Source organism: Salvelinus sp. IW2-2015, linkage group LG14 (assembly GCF_002910315.2).
Source record: "Salvelinus sp. IW2-2015 linkage group LG14, ASM291031v2, whole genome shotgun sequence".
NCBI classification, from domain to species: domain Eukaryota; kingdom Metazoa; phylum Chordata; class Actinopteri; order Salmoniformes; family Salmonidae; genus Salvelinus; species Salvelinus sp. IW2-2015.
The window spans coordinates 4,861,754-4,866,399 of NC_036854.1; the positions used below are offsets into that span (position 1 = coordinate 4,861,754).

General features: G+C 42.9%; 2 long non-coding RNA genes across 2 annotated transcripts; both read right to left on the reverse strand.

The window, feature by feature from the left end:
* Positions 1–587: 587 nt before the first annotated feature.
* LOC111973312 (uncharacterized) lies at positions 588–2,537 on the reverse strand. Its single transcript, XR_002878552.2, has 4 exons — positions 2,490–2,537; positions 2,206–2,320; positions 952–1,038; positions 588–651 (listed from the first exon to the last, which is right to left on the reverse strand). It is a non-coding gene; the product is annotated as an uncharacterized lncRNA (long non-coding RNA).
* LOC111973313 (uncharacterized) lies at positions 2,536–2,875 on the reverse strand. Its single transcript, XR_002878553.2, has 3 exons — positions 2,834–2,875; positions 2,673–2,725; positions 2,536–2,555 (listed from the first exon to the last, which is right to left on the reverse strand). It is a non-coding gene; the product is annotated as an uncharacterized lncRNA (long non-coding RNA).
* Between the last annotated feature and the right edge of the window lie 1,771 nt (positions 2,876–4,646).

Below are 4,646 nucleotides of genomic sequence, written 5' to 3' on the forward strand. Positions count from 1 at the left end.
GTTTCTCATAGAAAGCAACGTTTGTTGAACAATATCAATTCTATGTAACATATCTAAGTGTTATGGTCGCTCATTTTACCTCCATCAGAGTCCTCTGGATCTCTCTGTCAGCTGACGTGCCCTCTGAACCTTCGGCCACCTTGGAGAGAAAAACAAGTATTTAAATTACAACACATTCCCAGTTCCCAGACACTGCACACAATGCTGAGCAAAAGGAGAAGGAATTGATATGGCCAGGGTTCAGAATGCTTAGCCTGGACCCAGAAACTGTTTGTGCTGTATAGCCAACTGGTTGACAACGACCATAGCAGTTGGCTATGCAGTGCAAACTGATCTGGGGCCAGGCTACAGCTCAGGATGCTCACCGATGGCGTCTATCTCATCCATAAAGATTATGCAGGGTTGGTGTGGTCCCTGGCGTAGTTGAACATCTCCCGATGAGCCTGGCGCGCTCTCTCCAAATGTACTTACCACAATGGAGCGGACACAACCTGCCACAGGGTACAACAGTGTCGCAAGTTTTTTAAAGAATGGTGAAGAGAGTCAAAAAGGCCAGTGGAGTTAAACAAAAGTGTAGCCTACTAGTCACCTTGAGGAAGTTACAGTCCATCTGACTGGCCACCGCTCTGGCCAGAAGAGTCTTTCCGGTGCCTAATCAAAAAGATAAATGCATAAAGAAAATCTATGAAATAAACCCTCAGGACCTCAGTGACGTAACTTATTTGCATTATTCAGGGTGAATCTCAAAAGTCTTTCTGTGATTTGCAGCACCCTTTATTCCTGGACGACCTTCTCAAAACAATTGGAGGAGAAGGTGCGAGGGCGTGACCTTAGATATTCTCATCCAATGTGTTTGTGAGAGTAGGTGAAGGAATCAAGACATGAGAAATCAAGGAAACACTTGAGATTCAGCCTCGGTCTAGAGTGAAATCCTGCTAGATAGTGACTTACCTGGAGGTCCGTAGAGCAGGCAGCCCTTTGGAGGGATAATCCCCACCCTCAGGAATAGCTCAGGGTTGGTCAGGGCAGCTCAATCACCTGGAACACAGGGGAAGGTCATATATAAAACCTGACTGGCTCAGGAAAAACATTGTACCCCCATTTTTCTAAGAATATCATAAGTCACCCCCCTATCCACATCGACGGGTCAGTAGTGGAGAAGGTGGAAAGTTTTAAGTTCCTCGGTGTACACATCACGGACAAACTGAATTGGTCCACCCACACAGACAGCGTTGTGAAGAAGGCGCAGCAGCGCCTCTTCAACCTCAGGAGCTGAAGAAATTCGGCTTTGTCACCAAAAGCACTCACAAACTTCTACAGATGCACAATCGAAGCATCCTGTCGGGCTGTATCACCGCCTGGTACGGCAACTGCTCCGCCACAACCGTAAGGCTCTCCAGAGGGTAGTGAGGTCTGCAGAACGCATCACCAGGGGCAAACTACCTGCCCTCCAGGACACCTACACCACCCGATGTCACAGGAAGGCCATAAAGATCATCAAGGACAACAACCACCCAACCACTGCCTGTTCACCCCGCTATCATCCAGAAGGCGAGGTCAGTACAGGTGCAACAAAGCCGGGACCGAGAGACTAAAAACAGCTTCTATCTCAAAGGCCATCAGACTGTTAAACAGCCACCACTAACATTTAGCGGCCGCTGCCAACATACTGACTCAACTCCAGCCACTTTAAAAATGGGAATTGATGGAAATTATGTAAAAATGTACCACTAGCCACTTTAAGCAATGCCACTTAATACAATGTTTACATACCCTACATTACCCATCTCATATGTATATACTGTACTCTATATCATCTACTGCATCTTGCCATCTTTATGCAATACATGTACCACTAGCCACTTTAAACTATGCCACTTTATGTTTACATACCCTACAGTACTCATCTCATACGTATATACCGTACTCTATACCATCTACTGCATCTTGCCATGCCGTTCTGTACCACCACTCATTATATATCTTTAGTACATATTCTTATCCCTTTACACTTTGTGTGTGTGTGTAAGGTAGTAGTGTGGAATTGTTAGGTTAGATTACTGTTGGTTATTACTGCATTGTCGGAACTAGAAGCACAAGCATTTCGCTACACTCGCATTAACATCTGCTAACCATGTGTATGTGACTAATAAAATTTGATTTGATTTGATTTGATAAGTGTAATGTAGGATGTGCAAGAAGTACCTCTCTCAGTTCACGGATCTGCTCGGCCAAGCCACCGATCTCTGAGTAGGAGATGCTGCCTGGGTCTTCATGGGACATGTTGTACACCAAGGGGTCCACCTCTCTGGGCAGATATCTGAGGTGGTGGGAAGGGACATGTTAACTGCCATCACCAGCAACATTTAAGGCTGACATACCTTTTACTTGGAACATTTTGTTTCAGTAGACTGAATTGACAGTTGCTCAATGGCTGTGTGTGTGTGGTGTGTTAGGATTTTGAGCATGCGTGCGTGTACAGTGCCTACCTCATAATGGTGAGGGTGGTCATGTCCAGGCCACTCTTGTGCCTGGTTGAACTGCGATTTATCCAGCTGTGTGAAAATGACAGATAGATGAGCTCCATTACAATCATGGAGAGGTGACACTTACACTCACTGAAAGTAAATAAATGCTGATGATACAAGGGCACGTCATGGCTCAAGACTTACTTGTCTGCGGCAGCCAACAACATAGCGAGGTCCATTGGTTGCCTTGACAATGACTGAAGACAGGAAGAGATGAACATGACATAATATGTAATGCCAAGGGTCAGACCTATATGACCTAGGTATATAATGAGTCATAGGACGATTGTAATGTTACAACTTACATTTCTCCTCTGTCAGCTGTTGAGCACTTCACCGACAATCTGCATAAGTATTACAAGAAGTTGCAGTTAAAATCCATTCTTTATGATAAGGAGACAATTTTAGCACACTATTCTTATCAATAAATCATGTTGTGTGGATACACAATTTTACCTGACCAACACTTTTAAGGCCTTCAGGTCATTTTCAGATTTTTCATATTGTTTTGTCTGTTCCTTGAGCTGTTCCCTCACTGAAAACACAGGATACAAGTTGAAATCAAGCTATGTAACGTTAGCAAGCTAGTTAACTTTGCTAGAAGGTAGGGCTTGTCTCTGTTAGCTAACGTTAGCTGATCATTTGTTTATGTTTTAATGTTCAAGTTAAATTCTAACTACTATTGTTAGCTAGCGGTCTTGGCAAATAGCAGGTTAAATAGCTTGCTAAGCACAGCGAATACACTTCAATATACGGTTAACTGCAACGTTTGGTAGCTAGCATTTTGCTAACGCGTTAGCCGGTTGTCATGACCATTCATTTCTATGGCCAACTCTCTGCATGACAAAGCGAGTTAGCCAACAACCGATTAGCTAACTGGTCATGTTGGTTATTTTAGTTAGATAACCCTTTTATGTGTATTATTCTGAAATATTGGCAAAGACAAGCTAATACATCACTTACACTCTTTTAAACGTCCACAATCTCTTTATGTTCAAGTAATCTTTTTCTGTAATCTTGAAGTCCCTTTTCTCTGGTGTCAGCCATTTTGCCTCTATGAATTATGGAATTGTAAACATTTCTTCTTCTACTTCTTCTTCTGTGGATTTTATATGGCGGTTGGCAACCAACTTTAAGGTGCATTACCGCCTCCAACTGGACTGGGTGTGAACCAGAGACAGTGGGCCTTCTGTGTCCAGTCTCAGCCTTGTGACTACACTTTCCTCCCTTTTCTCTCGCCTGAGGACCTCCCTGTCCCCACCTTTTCCTGGATCTTATACAGGTGTCTTCCCTTTCTCTCCTTGTTCCACAACTCTTGCCACTTATTTTTAACCACTGTTCTTATTAATCCCTTGGCTTCTGTTTTACTGATGGACAATTCCATCTCAACATTAGGATGTTAAGAGCCTGCTTGGCAATAATATCCACTTCCTCATTCCCCTCTACTCCCACATGAGCTGGTACCCAGAGGAACATCACAAATATCTCCATCTGTTTCACCCTATACAAGCACTGCAAAACCTCATACAATAGATCCTGTCTGCTCTGTGACACAAATGAATGTAAGCTGTACAAATGAATCAGTGCTGCACAGAAGTCAGAGCAGATGACTACCCTGTCTAGCCTCACCTCCTCCACACACACTGCAGCCAATAGTATGACCAACAACTCCATTGTGTAAACAGATAAATGATCGTTGCTCTTTTTGTCACTGACACCTTAACTCAGGAACACTAAAGCTGCTCCTGTCCTCTCTATTTTGGGTCCTTTTCATTATTATTTGTATTATTTATTTATTTATTTCACCTTTATTTAACCAGGTAGCCTAGTTGAAACAAGTTCTCATTTGCAACTGCGACCTGGCCAAGATAAAGCAAAGCAGATCGACACATACAACAACACAGAGTTACACATGGAATAAACAAACATACAATCAATAATACAGTAGACAAGTCTATTTACAGCATGTGCAAATAAGGTAGGATAAGGGAGGTAAGGCAATAAATAGGCCATGATGGCGAAGTAATTACAACATAGCAATAACAAAAAATTGGTAGATGTGCAAGTAGAGATACTTGGGTGCAAAGGACTAAGATAAATAAATAAATACAGTATGGG